The following is an 18,354-nucleotide window of genomic DNA, read 5'->3' as shown; positions in this document are numbered from 1 at the left end:
CTTCTTCCCAAGGCGTGACTTTGTGGCCTTTCGCAGGAGCTACTTCTGGCAGCGCGCCTCATGGATTTCACGCGTTGGTTGTCTGTGCAAACTAGGAAGGGAAAGTCAGCATTAAATTCTTGACTTGCTGTGTGTAGCATGCATTTAGTGCATAAATCTAGTTTAGTCCTAATTAAGAGGGTTGTCTTGCTAAGGAAATGGGTAAACTAGACTAGTTCTTTCTCAATGTTGCTTGCGTGAAATGCAAAGGGTATGGGTTTGGATCCTTGGGCCCTTAAGTAGCCTAAAGTCTTCCATAACCCCAATTCCTTGTAGGCCTAGTAACCTTCCATAACCATCCACACTACAATCTACTTGACAAGCCTCGAATATATAACTTGGGCTTCGCATGAATAGTGACTAGCATGAGGAAGCATGGTGTGATGAATAGGCATGAGCATGGTGTGAATATCTATCTTAATCACTGTGGTATAACATATTTGTAAATATATTTCTCATCGATCCCATGCCTTGGTATGTGTTTAGGCTGGAATGTAAGCTTTACATGATAATTGGGCCTTAAGACTTAGTTGGATTGATGTGTGACATTTTTAGGCTTTAACATTAGCCCCTTGATTATTTGGGTTATAAGAATTCTTGAAGGGGCTGAATAATCAACCCCAGGCCTGAGGAATTCCTTTTTTGAATGTGGGCTTCTTAATAAGACTCTTCCTCTTCCTGTGTGGCAACTAATAACTCCCTGCCATTGTGCTCCCTTACTTCCTGTGCATGTCCAATCATATGGAGAAACTCTGGGTATTCCCTGCCTCTACTTGGTAACCATTACAAACTGCTATTCTCCTAGGACAAGTATTTAATTTAACCTTGCTTTTTCTCTCATCTTTTAATTTTCATTTCTTCTTCAAATCTTTCATAATTGATTTTCTCTCCAAATTCATCTCTGCTTTCTATGCTAGGTTGTGTTATCCCATCCGTGATTCTCCTGCTCGTGACAAGGTCTTCCTTAGGTAAGGAAGTATTTCTCTTGACCCTTTTGAATTTTTCTTCTTCTTTCTTTCTACTTTCTTTGTTTGCCCTGATGATGAAAGTAGGCATGCGTTTCTTCCTTTTGATTATGCATTCCAAAGATTTTAGGGTTTTTGCATGGGCGCACAAGGGGTGCAGTTTGTTCATTCAAGAAATCGAATTCAACTTATTAGGTAGTTCTACTGCTTCGAAATCTTGTGTGTTCGCCTTTTGTGATTTCTTTCTTACTTTTCATGTGTACTGCGTAATTATCATCGAGCCTAGCTTGTTTGCATGTTGGTGCTGCTTGAGTAAGATTAATTGATTTATTGCATTGATCTACTTGACATGATTAGCTTGACTGCATATAACCTGTTTTTGCTTAGATATGCGTGTATCATACTTTCTCTGGCTAGATCTTTTAAGGCTTTGATATCATGGCATGTGTAGGGAAAGATGCATGTGTTTTGTGTGATAATATGTAGGGAAAATAGTCTTATGTTAACGTCTTAGACTTTTGCATGAAAGGCTTTGAATTTTATGAACGTACCTTTTTGCTTTCCTAGAGCGTGCTTGCTTGTTTTCCCAAGGTATGCCTACTTGCTTTCCCAGGGTAGATCCACTGTCGTGCTTCGCTTTGTATGCTTGTATATTTTTTCCTGCATGTTGCACTAGCTTGTAGTATCTATGGTTTAACGTTTGCTTTCCATAGGTGCATTATGGCTACGGAATCAATAAAGTGTCTAATTGCGGTGGATGGTTCCATTGGGGACCGTTTTCAATGAGGCAGGTCGTTGCCTCATCTTGGTTCTCAGAATAAGGCTTTCAAGGAGGATGAGCCTTCCTTAGACTTGGTCCCTCCTATCAATCCCAGACGCATTTCCTAGTGCTGCATCGAGAGTGAGTTATTTCCCACTGTGCCGATCCACTTTGAGTTCTTCTGCGGTGAGGCCACTAGTTAAGCAGATTGGGTGGATGCTGAACTTGGCATGACGAACCAGTGTGCGACCTTGACAAGGGCCAAGGTTTTGAACGCCATTTTCATGACTAAGAAGCAAGTTGTTTGCCTTGAGCTTGAACTTCTTTGCCATGTGGTTAGGAGGTGGATTTCAAGATACCTATACCTTTATTTGTGCCTGGGAGAGTTTACGCCTACTCTGAAATATGTTGCCAATATTATGCATCTTCTAGATTGCGGGTATTGTGGATTTCTTCTACTATATTTTTTATCCTGCATACTGTTGATACTTTTGATATTTTGAAGAAGGGTGCCCTTACTTCTCCAAGTAAGGCTCTCGGCTTCAATGAATGGATCAAGCAGTTTTGGCAGAAGAAACAAGAACTAAACTAACGGTTTGAGGCTATGTTGTGTTTGTGGCTAAGCCGCTTCATCTTCTGTGATAGCGAAGACACTTTCAGCCACCAAGTGATTCCCTAGGACATTGCGATTGTGTATGGCTATGTGATCATGCTGGCTTCGTTGTTCCTTGGGCTTCTTTGCCATGAGTTGGACTATCTTCATTCCCTTGAGAAGCAAGTTATGGGTAATGCCAAGTTAAAGAGTTTCCTCTATGTCAACTTTCTACAAATCTTCCTGTAGAAGAGTATCAAGGGTCTGAAGATAACCCCTTACCCTTTCAGTGCAAGCGAATAACCGTTATGTCATTAACTCTTTCTCTTACTCGCCCAAAAAGTTCTCGCTGGCTTACTGTTGGTTCGAGAAGATTTTGGCAAAGAAGTAGGACTTCTTGGAGCTTTTACATGATGTGAGTAGCTTTATCTTTCATCCATATGTGTCAATACCTGAAGGTTTTATGTTTGTGATGTTTTTTAAAAGCTTGATTAGCTTGCTGGTTTTAAAAGCTTTTCTTTTCTTAGCTTGATATTTGCAATGCTAAACTTGACATTGATTTTGCATTGTTAGGCTTGACATTGATATGTTTGATTACTTTGAAAAAAACATTAATTTGCTTAACTCGAATGGTTTTGCATAGCGTGTTAGCTTGGCATGTTACATGAGCATTGCTTTGAACCACTAAGCAATTTACTTGGCATTGATTTTGCATTGCTAGGCTTGGCATTGATTTTGCATTGTTAGGCTTGGCATTAATTTGTTTGATTACTTAAAAAAAAACTTTATTTGCTCGACTCAAGTGGTTTTGTATGGCGTGCTGGCTTGGCATGTTGCATAAGCATTGCTTTGAACCATTAAGTAGCTTGCTTGGCATACGCTTTTATTGTAGCCTTAGCATGATTTTACCCTTAGGGCATTTTGCTTGGCATGGGCTTTTCTTATAGCCTTGGCTTGATTATTGCTATAACCTTTTTTAAAAGAAATCCTTCTAGTTACTCTTGCCAATGTAAAGAAACAAATGTACCAAAGATTTTGACAAAATGCTCATTCATTTCATTAAAATTTGGGGTACATTAATCATTCCATAGGCTTTACAAGGCCTCATAGAGTAAGCAAAATGATCATCGTATAGAATAAGCTTGTTCTTCTAAAATAAGCATGAATGTTTTAGCAGCAATAAGGCTTTAGGCACTTTACATTGATAAGCTCCATTAACATACCCTTCTTGATTGATATCAAGTAGTAGTAACTGCTCCAATAGGCTATTTTGACCACAAAAGGACCTTCCCAATGCAGGGCAAAATTTGAAGGTCCGAAGATCTGCCTATTTATGTGCTCGGTTGTCCTGAGGACAAGATTTCCTTCCTTGAAATTGTGTGGCTTAACTGTGCGATTATAGGCTTTGGTAACTTATTGGTGGTATATGGCTACATTTCTAGCTACTTTTGCCTTTTTCCTCAAGTAACTCAAGGTATTTCCACCTCCAGCTTGCGAATGCTGTAACAGCCTATTCCACATCTTTGAATGTTAAAACTCTTACCCTAGGCATCACCATTTCCACAGGGGAAATAGCTTCGAACCCATACACCAACGAGTGGGGAGAAAAAACTGTAGCATTCCTTGGAGGTGTGCGATATGACCATAGGACGTCTGGGAGATGCGTTATCCGGCCCCCAGCGTAGTTGTGCACCATTTTGCTTAGAATCCTTAGCAGTGTCTTATTTGTGGCTTCGGCTTGACCGTTTTCTTGGGGATAATACAACATGAAATGATAATGCTTGATCATGTAACCATTGAGTGTGGCACTTACTTGTTTGTTCACAAAAGGTGTGCCGTTATCGCTTACTATCTTGTAAAGTATCCCAAATTGACAAACCATGCATTCCCTGATGAAATTAGATATTGCTGCTCCTGTTGCTTTACTGTAAAGGATTGCTCTACCCACTTTAAGAAGTACTCAATGGCTAAGCCTTCGGAAGTCGAGTTAATTGTTCTTATCAAATCGAGCTTCCAAGTATAGAATGGCCATAGGATGCGTATATCTTGCAGTAGTGTTAGAGGCTTGTGGATTAAGTTTCCATGGACTTGGTATACATGGCATCTCTTGACTATGTTGTGCGTGTCTTCCCTCATGGTTGGCCAATAGTATCTTAAGTTCAGTAGCTGCATGTACACATTTTTCCTTCCTTGGTGCTCGTCGCATTCTCTAGCATATACCTCTTGCATGAATTGTGATGACTCGGATGGCCCAAGGCATCTCAATGGTTCCTCATTAAATCATTTCTGGTATAAAGTTGCTTTGTCCATGAAGTATTTCTTGGTTGTTATTTTTAGTTTGCGTGTGCCCCTAATATTACTTGGTAGTGTTCCATCGATGCAAAAGGTCATGTATGAGGACTTTGAATCATCAGTGCTGGAAACTGCAAATGCCTCTCCCAGAGAAAATGTTCTGCTACATTTTTGACATTCGGCTTGGATGCATATGGCTTGTTGCTTTATCTCTGGCCAATAATACCCTTTCCTTTGTAGTTGGCGATAAAGGCTTACTACTTGGTCGACTCTGTATATGGCTTCATGAATTTCATGCAACTGCTTTTGTACTTCTTTTGGTCTAAGGCATCGGGTTAACACTTATCTGAACAGATGCTTGTAGAGTGTCCCAGCGACATTGATGTAATCCTTAAGATATTTGATGTTGAGCTCTTTGCTTGGCTTGGAAAGTTCCCTTTTGACAGTTTCCCTCAAGTCGTTATCCTCTAACGCTTTATCTGTGAAGGTTGCATTAATGGCTGGGCCTTCCTTCTGATCACAGCAATGTTGAGTTGTTCTTTAACAAAAGCAACCTTCGAACCTAGTGTGGCTTGGGCATCCGCATATCTGTTAGTTGTGCCAGGAATATATTCCAACACTACCTGCTTGAAGCTTGCCATGAGTTTCTCGGCCATAATGCGGTATGATGCCAATGTTATTTCCGTTACTATGAAGATACCAAATTTGAGTCCCCTACGACTTGTATCCTTTTTGCACCCATTTCCCTGGCTATGGAAAGGCCCATGACAAAAGCCTCATACTCCGCTATGTTGTTTGTGCATGGAAAACTTAGCTTAAAAGATAGGGCAATAGCTTGGCCATTTGGATTGACAAGTATAACACCAGTTCATCCTTCCATGGTTGTGAAAGAACCATCAAAATGCATGACTCATAGCTCATTTTCCACATCGGTAGCAACTATCTTTGGCAGTGTACCAAGGATTTCTTTGGAAATAATGGCTGATTCCTTTTTGGAAACAATGTTAACATGTTTATTACAGCTTGGCCTTTGATAGCCTTAGGCGTCACATATATAGTATCGAATTCGAAAAGTTGGAGCAACCAACATGCCAAACAACTAAATAGTATGGGTCTAGTACCTTACGGGGTCAGACTTTACCATGCAGCTTGTGGGTTAGGAAATAGTGGCATAACCTTTGTGATGTGTAGGCAATAGCTAAGCTAAGGCGTTTAGTCTTTTCATAGCGGGTTTCGACGCCTCTTAGCTGTCTGTTGACATAGTAGATTGGTGTTTCTTCCTCGGCTGGACTGTTTTAAAACAAGCAGGGCTCTTACAGTAATGCTTATTACAGCTAGGTAGAGCTTGAGCAGAATGTCCTGGACATGTGTCTTCATAGTAGGAAGGTTGGTGACTAGCTGTTGGACTCGTTCATAGGCTTTCGGTGCATTCCTTGGTCTACACAAATTCCTTTCCTTTCCTGAGTAGTAGGGCGAAGGCTCCTGTTGCTGCTGCTAAATCTAAGATGAAACACTAAATGTATGACAGCTTCCCCATCAAGTTTTTCAATTCTTTTACATTTATTAGAGGCATAAGAGTTCCGATGGTGCGCACTATTTCTGGATCTACATTGATGTCGCGTTGATGCCCCAGGAAGCCTAGGAACTTGCCTGAGGAAACACCAAAGATGCATTTCTTGGGTTTTATCTTAACCCTTATACTCGACATCTTTTCAGCACTTTCTAGTGCCCTTCCCTGGTCTTGGATTTCACGATGAGGTTGTCTACATAGTCTTCCTCTTTTTTCCCCATCATGTCATGAAAGATTGTCGTCATTGCTCACTGATAGATGGTACCATCATTTTTGAGTTCGAATGGTATGACTGTGTAGTAAAGGTTTCCCAATGGCATAGGAAAAGTCATATTCTTAGCATCTTTGGCAGACATCTTGATTTGATTGTATCCACTAAAGCCATCTATGAACGACATCAGACCTTGCCCTGAGGTTGAATCAATCATGATGTCCATGTTAGGTAGTGAAAACTCGTCATTTGGGCATGCTGCATTTAAGATGTCGGTAGTCGATGCATATCCGAAATTGGACAATATTCTTTTTATTTATTAGGACAATGTTGGCTAGCCAAAGAGGGTGCTTGATAAGCTTGATGAATCTGGTTGCCAGGAGCTTTTCTACCTCAACTTTGATTTTAGCTTCTATTTCCAGGTGGAATTTCCTCCTTGGCTGCACTACAGGCTTAATCCCATGCTGTGTATTTAGCGTGTGGCACACTAAATTTAGATCAAAGCTTGACATTTCTTCATAGCTCCAGGCAAATACGCCATTGAACTCCTTTTGCAGGCTGACTAGTTCTTTCTTTTCCTCGACATATAAGTAAACACTAATTGAAATCATTATTTGTATAGAGGGATCATCACTTAAGTTTACATCTTCAAGTTTTCCCGCCACTACAGTGGATCCATCTTCCATGCATTTTGGCATAGGCATGATTTTCTACAGGGATTCGTCCTCGGCAGCAGATGCAGGCATGTCTTCAGTTTCCTTAAGGGCTTTACTTACTTGGAATGCAATGCCTCCATACTTGAGGCTTTCCCACACAATATGGTCAGGCACCCCAATCCATCATAAGCGGTAAACGACATGGCCGTTGGGAAACACAACCGTGGAGCATTAAGGTGAAGTGTAGACAAAGACATTGGCATTTGGTTGTACACGTTTTCCTTTTTCCACAGTGGCTTGGAATTCTTGGTCACTGAGATCTTGAACATCTTTCTAAGGGGGTAAAGGCATCATTGAGGCCTGTGATATCCCACTTTCAGCACTTGAGAAATCATTATAGAACTCAGCATCAGAATTGTGAACCTCGTTTAGGTTGAATGGCATCTGGTTTCCCTGAATGTGAATAGGCCTTAGACCAATCCTTTTCTTGATGCACTGATGGTAAATAGAGGCCACGAGTTTTTGCTTGTTTATCCATAGCTTTTGGAGCATAGCGTGATAGGCTATATTGATATTAATCACATAAAACTTAGTAAAGGACCTGACAAGGCCAATCTTCAAGCCGATCTCAATGTATCCAATAGTTTCTTCATTACTGTTCCTAAACTCATTGATAGAGATTTGAGATCCTACCACATTTGACATTGGGACGCCTGCTGCAATGAACACTGCCAATGGCAGAATGTTGACGGATGAGCCATTGTCAACCAAAGCTCACATGATGAAAATGACATTTATCTGCCTTTTCAGGCATAATAGCCTCTAGTGGTCAGGGAAAGCCACTTCCATGTCTTCGTCAGTAAAGATAATGACGTTGTTGTTATTAAAGAAAGCCTTCTGTGGCTGGGCAGTATAGCATTAAGAGCCATATGCCCTCGTTTGGCATGCCGTATAAGACCATCAAATATTACTAATAATACGAAACCTGTGTTTGGTAAGTTTGGTATTAAATAAGCACCAGATTATTTAATCCGGCCCCATCATTTTAATACCTCTCCCACCTACTTCATTATCCCATCCGCCACCTTGGGATTATTAGTTAGACTCTTGCCAAAGAAAAATCACGCTCACTTTTCTCAGACTTATCCTGCCATCAGTTATTGGGGGTCGCAACCTCCGATTAACACCAAGTAGATACAAATAGAGATCCAGAGGTAGCAGATCGAACGATCCACGTCAAACAGATATGAATAGAGAATTGGAGGTAGTATATCGAATCCAGGTGGGAACCGTGACCTCCGTTCCTGGGTGTTGTGACCTCCATTTCTAGGCATCACGATTTGAATATCTAGGTTTGTGGCTTAATTGCTAATTGATTTTATTGGGGTGTGGGGATTAAATTCAAAATTGGGAGAGATTTCATGTAAGAGTTGGAAGTCTAAAACCGAGCTGCGTTGAGTTGAAGCCCAAAACCCAGACCTCGTATCTGTCACAATTTGTTGTCACCGTTTGCCAAAACCCAGATCCGAGAACCTTACTCCTAGAAACTTGTCGTCGCATCCTCTGCTTTAGCCTGTACCACTTGAACCCACTGTCTGTGCTCCACGCCATTGCTTGACACCATCCACCCACGTTGGTGTAATGGCTGCTGGGTTCTTTCTGCATTTGACAACTTTATTTTTGTTTTCTATTCTTTCTCTTTTCCATTAATCATCAAACTGGGTTCCTGCATTTGACAAGTTTTTTTTAATTTTTTATTCTTTTTCTTTTTCATTAATGCTTAATTTTTTTCTCTTAAAAAAAAAAGTTCTAAGTTCTTTTATCAGGTACAGTACAAACACAATATAAATAATACGGCTATTAGTCCGATACTATACCAAACACTTGATTAATTAGTCAGTACTATCCGATGACAAATTATCCTATCTGACTGAAATAGTCAGTACAGTTCGAGCTACCAAACGAGGTCATAATCCTTGGAAACATGCATGAAAGCTTCAGCAATAGCAGTCCTTGCTTCCGGGCCATATTCAAGCTGGTTGAATAAGGATTTAAACTTCAGGTTTTCTTGGAAAACCTGCACTGCAGTAGGCCTTGCCCTTAGGAAAGGTAACGCTCAGTTGCGTTGGTTGCCATGTCGGCAAGGCTGTACAAAGTCACACCCGTCATTTCCTGGTTGAACAGTTGTTCTTCCGAGGTTCATTTGTCGTATTCTTCTGGCATATTGATGGTGAATGTTTCACTTAGGCTTGGGGCAAAATCCTTAAGATTTGTATCTTTATCCCTCCATCCCTCAACTTGAGGCCATGGCGTGTAATAACTTTACGACCTTGAGTATTTGCCCCAGTAAGCCTTATCCATGTTCCTGGAAGATTCCCAGATAACTTTCGGTGGCTTGGGGTCATTGATCCACTAGTGGTAGGCATCATCATCTCTAGAGCATGTGATGACAGCTGTTACCTTTTTCCCTTGGCGTTTCAGGCAGAGGATCAATGTCTATGGCTTGTGTCTTGTATGGCAGCTCTAGTGTCCTTTCGTGGATTTTTGCATGGAGAACTTTTCACAAAGTTTGGCATCCAATATAGGGGTGTTCTATATACTGATGGTAGCGACAGTACCTGGGATTCTTTATATCTTCCTTGGAAGGGGTTTTGTATGGTCATGGCAGCTTTAAGGCCTCATCTGTGAACATGGCATGCGGGATGGCTTGGAATTCCTTATCGCTCACGCTAATGGACGATAAGTTTCCCTATCACTATCTCTTTCCTTCATTTTTTGTGGATTGTAGTTAGATCTGTCATCCACGACTAGGGCATGATGAGCTTTCTTCTTGTTAGTTTTCCAAGATTTCCCTGTGGAAGGCTTGACTGACAAGCTGGTCTTCCAGATTGCTTCCAAGAGCCTCGAGAATGAGCTGATATCGATGTTCTCTAAGTACACCTTGTAGTCAGCGATAATGTTGCTGATGCAAATCTACGTAAGAGCTTCCTCGTCTTTCTCGTCATAGTAGTTAAAGGCGAGGTCTCAAAAATGTTTGACAAAAGCCATTAGATTTTCCCCATGCTTTTGACGCGTATTGTTAAGTTGGGTTAAGTTGAGTTGAGTTGTCGTGACCCTTTCCTCATACTAAAAGTACTTTTTTCAGAACCTTACCTGCCACCTATTTCAGGTCTAGATGGAACCTGGTGCGAGGGTGGTGTACCAAGTATAGGCATGATCAGTTAGACTTTTCGAGAACTCCTTGAGACAAAGGCTTGTAGTCGTCGGCATAAGGACCCATAACGTTATTGAAACGACATATATTCCTTGGGCTACCCTTCCTTCTGTCAAAGAAAACAAGGTTGAGAGTCTCGTATCCCTAAAGTATGGCATGTAGAGAATGCTAGTTGGATATTATGGCTTAAAAACATATTTTAATCCTTCGACCTCTTGTGCAGCTCTTTTTATTACATGGCCATGATGTCTTCCTAAGTGATGAAAGGTGGTGTTTACCTATGACCTTTGCCAGCAACAGCAGATGACTCATCATGGGAAGCTTTTTCCTTGGGCGTGCAATCCTTGTCACTGGCTTTCTCGCTTGGCTTCAAGATTGAGTTTTTCAACTTTTTCACAGTCGCATCAATTTCTTTTTGGGCTTCACCTAAAACATGAATGGATGTGATGATGTCTAACATGTCATATTCGTTTAGGTTTTCCTAGCTCTCCTGGTGCTAGCCTTCGCGTTGAGACTTGTCGAGTTGGGAAGCAACCTCGCCTACGACTGAGGCATTGCCACTCCTGGTAGTGTTTCTTCTGGATCTTGGAGAAATTGAATCAAGACTTGTTCCCAGCATAGTTGCCAATTTATGTTGGGGACTTTTAGGTCGAGGTGGACTTAGGCTTTGAGAACATCATTTTGTCTTTTTTGGTGCTGATTCGTACCAAGTCCCGGAATATCTTGAAAGAGTTAGCTTGTCTTAGGAAATACCCCGGTAACATCAATGGCTCGAAGATAGCATAATTGATTAAGATGATGACTTACTCAAGTGAAACGTAGTGTGGAAGCTAGAAGATTATCGGTTTAACATGAAAGAGAAAAGCTTTGCTTGGTTGTATGACATTCTTGACTGGATAATCTGGGCTTTCCTAGAGTGATAGTAAGGTTTCTAATGGCTGGGATCTTTAATGGAAGGCTGTGGAACTTACTAAGTTCGCATGGATGATGATGTTTGAATAATGTTTATAGGCTAGATTGAACTCTCTAAGCTTATTTCCTGGGTGGTTCTTTCCCTGCGTTCTCTTTATCTCTCTCTATGTTACCTTTCAATCTTTTGTTTGTTGCCTCTAATGGTTTCCCCCTCCTTAGGTAAGTGAAGGGTTTTTTTTCTCTAAGGTTCAAGGGAATCTTTCTTTATGGCTTGGTTTTCCCTTCTTTTCTTTCTAGTCATCATATTATTCCCCTTTTGGTATAAGGTAGCTGCACTGTTGAGACCTGCAGTCTGCTTCTTCCTGAGGCAAGGCTTTCCCAGGGTAGCCTTCCGCAAACACTACTTCTGGTAGCGCGCCTTATGGCTTTCGCGCGTTGGTTGTCTGTGCAAGCTGGGGAAGGGAAAGTCAGCATTAAATGTCTGACTTGCTATGCTTAGCATGCATTTAATGTAGGAATCTAGTTTAGTCCTAACTAAGGCTTGCTAGGGAAAGGTGTAAACTAGGCTAGTTGTCTCTTAATGTTGCATGCATGAAATGCAAAAGGTATGGGCTTGGATCCTTGGGCCCCAAGCAGACCAAAGTCTTCTATAACCCCGATTCCACGTAGGCCCAATAACCTTTCTGAACCATCCACACCACAATCCACTTGAAAAGCCCAAAGTATGTGACTTGAGCTTACCATGAATAGTGACTATCATGAGGAAACATGTGATGAATAGGCATGAACGTGGCATGAATATCCAGCTTAATCACCTTGGCATAGCCTGTTTGTAAATATATTTCTCATCAATCATGCGTCTTGGCATGTGTTTGGGCTTAAATGTAAACTTTGCATGACAATTGAGCCTTAGACTTGATTGGATTGGTGTGTGATATTTTTGGGCCCCAACAACGAGGAACTCTCACAAAAAGACATTTGTTGACCACAATTATCTAGTAGGTTTTAATATTCCTTAACCCTGCTAAATTACAAACTCATGAACAAGGATAATAGCTAGAGTGATAAACTGAAACTCATCAGACTGCATCAGGTTTCTCATATATAATACGAACTTGCTGAAATGTTAAACATTAATCAAATAAGAAATTCGTCTGGTTCGGTTCAATATACCGAAATTTTTGGTTTAGGTTGGTTCATCTTGGCATTTACTACACATTTGTGAATTTTTTTTTTTTTTTTTTTTTTTTAGGAAAACACACATTTGTGATTTTTGGCCTTGAAGCTATAACATAAAGTGCTTTTTGTTTGGTGAAATTGTGGGCCATGACAATAAACTATTTGCACGATTCATGTTGGATAGATAGGAAGAGAGAACTAACTTAGGATAATCCCAATCACAAAGTGTCCATTAAAAGAAAGTCACCAATTAGTGGCTTCTATGTCAATTACCACCAAAATCCCGATTGGTTCCACAACGCAATCACTATCATTTACCTAAGTTTTGAGGTACGCCACTTATTACTATAGTCTAGTGTTATTTCTCTTTATTTGTAAATAGGTGGTTTTAGGTTCGATTCTCAATGAAAGCGAATTTGAATCACATTATTGTTAGCTCATTATGAGACTAGCCCGCTCCCCCACCCCTTAGTGTAGATAATATATTTTGTTCAGAAAGATAAGAAAAGTTTTAACGTACAATTACGACACTTTTTTTGGTGCCACTTATGATATACAAGTTTGGTCCACGTACCATTCATGTCAAACTTTTGATTAGGAATTTGCAAAATAAAACAACAGAGTGTCAAGTGATGTGGCCTTGTTCAATTGGTCAACTGAGTTGTCAAGTGACGTGGCCTTTTTGTTTGGTTGAGTTTTGTGTCACTTGGATTCATATTCCTAATGAGTGGGATGTTTAAAGCACACATACATTTCCAAGCCAGGGCACTCAACATGCTATAGGTGTGTTAAGATTTTGACAAGGATAAATTCAAGAGTTTTCAAATACACAAAAAACTCTACGCTATCTTTTCCGTATTAGATCTTAATATCACTGATTTTTAGGGGAATTAGTCAGAAAATGGATAGCATTTATCCCTTCAGATGTGGGATGTCTTAAGACCTTGAAAGTAATTTTTTGTAAAATACGACTTTCTTAAATACGTGTATGTACAGAACATATTTTTTAGGAAAAGTAAAAATAATCCAAGAAAACATTAATAATTGTGTTTCTTATAATACGAAGAATAATGAAAGACAGCTCGACATCATAAATATGTGCTACAAAACGATTACTTTTTTTATCATTTTTCTTTTTTTTTTTTTTTTGGAAAAGAAAGACAATATTCATCAATAAAGTTCAATTGAACATTGAAAACATGTATAAAACATGAATCTCAATATAATTACAAAAATGCAAGTGGCCATTTACTACAGTGGTGGTAAGTTGTTGAGCCCTTACATGAGAGCGTGGTTTCAAACCTCGTCGTTAGTTAATATCTCTTTCTGTTTTAAAGTAAGTTAGTATAGGATATTGCTTATTAAGCCTCGTCGTTAGCTAAGATCTCCATCACTTTTGTTTGAAACCAAATCTTCTACGGCCTTTCTGTAGTCTTAATCATTAACTGACACGTATTAAGTTTCTAACAGTATAATTAAGAAAAATTATGTTTATAAATATAGTGTCAGTTAATGATTGGTTCTACAGAAAAATCACATCCATTTTAAGTGCAGAGGGTTTGATCTCCTTCTGTTTTATGATAATTTAATACAGAATATCGCTTATTAGAAAGAAAAAAAGAAAAAAAGAAAAAAAAACTGTGAGAGTAGGATGACGCTCATAAGAGCTGATAGGAGCATATTTATGCGCCTTAGTTAGCTAGTTCTTATGCATTTTTGTTATGTTTTCTTCGTTAAAGTAGTCTTTTAAGCTACTTTCATGTGTTTTCAGGTTTAAAGGACATATTACATGAAATGATGCAATTTGGAGCTTTTGGAGCAAAACTGAGCTGGAATGTGGTGTATGCAAATAGAGCACGAGGAATGGACGTCCAAAACAATGCATCACACAATCTTCCTCCTAAGCCGTCATCCATAAACCCTAATTCCCTTTAACCCTAAACCGTGCATTTTCCATGAACCCTAATATATAATCAGCCCATTATCCCATTTCTTTTCCCTAGCCGCCACCATCACCCACCACTCTAATTATTATTCCCTCAATTCCACCCAAAACCGAGCACCATATTCCATATTTCCTATCAGCCGTGCATTACCTTTCATCCCATTATAACTACATCCACCATCCCATTATTCATCCCATTCACCATCCATTCAACCCTAATTCCACTAACCCTAAATACAATATTCATGCCATTTTCTTATTGAGCCACCATATCATTTCTTTATTATCCCCAATCCGTGCACTACCAAAAACAACCTACAATTAATCATCCATCATCCCATTTTTAATTCTTATCCCTAAACCATTATCTCTCATTTCATCTCCACCAATCCATGCACTTCCACCTATATATACCTATCACTCACTCATGTTTAGGAGAGGAATCCGCACCATAAGCTTCCCATTGCAGCCAATTCCCATTATTCCCGTGCTCTTCTCCATTTTCTCCATTTCCTCCATTCCACACTTCCCATCCCTCAAAAACACTTCATACCATCACACAACCTATCCTTAAACCTTGTGCTACAACAACGAGGAAGAAAAGAGTGCCTAAACGTTCATACAATTCAAGTTTGAGTTGTTGGAATGTTTAGGTGTTTCTTTGATTTCAAAGTTTCATTTTAATTCTCTTTGTGATGTACGTATAAGGAATGGAAGAGAAGAGTGCTTAAACGTTCATACAATTCAAGTTTTGAGTTGTTGGAATGTTTAGGTGTTTCTTTGATTTCAAAGGTATGAGGAACTAAACCCCCTTTAGCTAGGGGGTGATTCGAAACTATGTTTATATTTGCAATATGAATTGATTAACTTTCGTTGGAATTTCATAAGTTGTGGATTCAATTTGTTTAACCATTTGATTGATAACTTATTTATGAATGTTTATTAAGAATGCGCGCTTAATTTTCATGCATAAATATGACGCTAGAATATAAGTGATTTTCACCTAATCGTTATGAACTTATATTCACAAGTAGTGGAGGTTGCTTATAAACAATCGCGTTAAATGAATTCTTGGCACGAGTTTCATGCTCATCATAGTAACGAATGCCTCGTCAACACTTATAGTTTTCATAATACTTAATGATCTTTGATTGTATCTTTATTGTGCTGTTCACGTAAAGGACTTTTGGAGAATGTTGTGAATTGCGTTGCGCAAACCCATCCAATTCATTAACTTAAGGAAAACTTGACGGTTAATTTAAGCGGACCTAATTAATCCGGAGTGTTGAGTTTCATAATTTATCGAAAGACCAACTGAGAATCAATCTTGTATGCAAGTATAACATGGGTGGAGAAGAACCCTTTAGCTAGCCTTCATTCCATTCATTCCATCACAAATTCATATTTACATTCCGCTTAGTTTATTAACTTGTTTTGTTATTTCAATTTTTGTCAAATCAAAACTTTCCCCCCCCTTTACTTTCTTGTTCTTTAGTGCTTAGAATCTGTTTAGTTTATGTTTTAAAGTATTTTGAATCAAGCCATAATCTTAAATTCGTCCAAAATTAGTTTTGAGTCTTTTGGTTTGTCTTAATGTTTTAAATTTTAGTTTTGCATTCTTTGAGTCTAGTTTAGTGTTTTATATTGTTTTTACGTTCTTAAGTCAATTTAGAAGGTTTTAGCAAGCCCTCCTAATCCCCGGTCTAGAACGATCCCTCACTTATCCATTCTACTACAATTGTCAAACGAGGGTTTAATTTGAGTGTCAAGTAATTCTCGCATCAAATTTTGGCGCCGTTGCCGGGGATTAGCAACTTTGCTAATCCTTTGTCTTTATCTTTATTTATTTTTGTTTTTTGTGCATTCTTAGTTAGTTTGTTTTCTTGTTTTTCAGGTACTGTGTATGACTCGTAACTCTCGGCCTATTATAGAGAACATCTCCGCCTTTGACGGTGATTTTGAACGCACTTTGAGAAGAACGAGGAGTCAACAAAAGCCACCACAACCTCCACCACAACCTGGGCTTGAAGAAGACGAAGTAGGTGTAAAAGAAGAGCCCACGGATCAGATTTTTGAAGAAGAACAAGCCATGGCAGCAGATAATAGAACCATCAAGGAGCTTTCGGCCTCGGGTTTGGATAATGCATTGCCTCTTTGTATCCAATACCCCACGGCTGCAGAGGGGACGACTGAGGTGTTTGAACTCAAATCCAGTTTGTTACACCATATTCCGAAGTTCCATGGCTTGTCTATGGAAAACCCCAACAAACACTTGAAGGAGTTCGAGGTGGTTTGTTCGAGCATGACCCCCGTCACTGTGGATGGGAGTATATTGAAGATGAAGGCCTTTCCCTTTTCACTTATGGACAAGGCCAAAGATTGGCTCTATGAACTAGCCCCGGGAACTGTGACTTCGTGGGAGAGTATGAAGCGTGCTTTCTTGGAGAAATTCTTCCCTACTTCGAGAGTGATTCTCCTACGGAAGAAAATTAGTGGTATTCAACAGAATCATGGTGAGATATTCCCGGCTTATCATGAGCGCTTCAAGGGCCTTGTAGCTTCATGTCCTCAACATCAAATGAAGGAGGAACTTCTCCTTCAATATTTCTATGAGGGCCTCCTTCCTATTGAACGTCAAATGCTTGATGCCTCAGCGGGAGGAGCATTGGTAGACAAAACACCAAGGGATGCCAAGATTCTCATAGCCAACCGAGCGCTCAACGCTCAACAATATGAAGGAGTGGGCCAAAGGGAAGCCCCACGGCAACAAAGTGTAAATGAGGTGAGTGCTATTTCTGAAATTCAATCACAACTTGCTAATCTTACTTCTCTTGTTTCTCAGGTTGTGATTGGTCCAAAAGCACAAGAACACCAAGTTTGTGGCGTGTGCTCAATTCAAGGGCATCCATCCGACAAGTGCCCTCAACTAATCGAGAATGGTGGGTGGGAATCTGCCAATGCAATTGGTTTCCAAGGACAAAATCAACACAACCCATACTTGAACACTTACAATGCCGGATGGAGGGACCATCCAAACTTCAAATGGAGGGAGCCACAACAAGCTGCCCAACAAGGAGGATTTAGGCCAAACCCCCCTGGTTTTTATTCCAAGCCGTATGCACCCCAACAATCCCAACAACCTTCGACATCATCTCATTCAGGTACGTCCTTGGAAAGTAATCAAGCTATGCAATTACTAACCTCTATTTCGCAGGGGTTGCAAAATCAAAACAACCGGATAGAAAATAACGAGAAGGAGATGATGGATATGAAGAAACAAATAGGGCAGATTTCTGAGTTCCTTGGACAGATTAGAGATAAAGGAAAGCTTCCTAGCTCAACCACAGTCAATCCAAAGGGAGGATTCGAATCCGCCAAGGCCATCACCCTAAGGGGTGGAAAAGAAGTTGGGACCGAGCCAAACAATCCCAAATCTGCCCAGGAAGTAGATGAAGAGACGACACAACCTAAGGAAGTGTCTAGCTCACCCACGGAAAGAGTGAAAAACTCAATGCCGCAGGCCCCCAATCACCCTAACTCGGCCAAATCAGGTAATTTAAGTTCAAATTCATGTACTTCACGTCCTAATCTGCCTAATGTACCTTTTCCTCGCAGGTTCATGCAAGAAAAAAATGAAGAAAGCGAGAAGGACATTCTTGAAACGTTCCGGAAGGTGCAAGTGAACATACCGCTTCTCGATGCAATCAAACAGGTTCCAAAGTATGCTAAATTCCTCAAGGACCTATGCAATACAAAGAGAAGAAGGGCAAACAAAGAGGTAGTGAAGGTAAGCGAGAATGTGTCCGCTGTTTTGCAACGTAAACTACCTACCAAGTGCAAAGACCCTGGTAGTTTCACGATTCCTTGTTTGATTGGACATAATCGTTTTGAACATGCCATGCTTGATTTAGGTGCATCCATAAATGTCATGCCTTATTCCATTTATGCATCAATGAACCTTGGTGAGTTAAAACAAGATGGCGTTATAATTCAATTGGCCGATCGTTCTAACGCTTATC

This window comes from the organism of the source record quoted next, unplaced genomic scaffold, assembly GCF_019419815.1.
Source record: "Pyrus x bretschneideri cultivar Hongxiangsu unplaced genomic scaffold, Pyrus_bretschneideri_v1 Contig8, whole genome shotgun sequence".
Taxonomy (NCBI): Eukaryota; Viridiplantae; Streptophyta; class Magnoliopsida; order Rosales; family Rosaceae; genus Pyrus; species Pyrus x bretschneideri.
Note: the sequence above shows the minus strand (reverse complement) of the source record.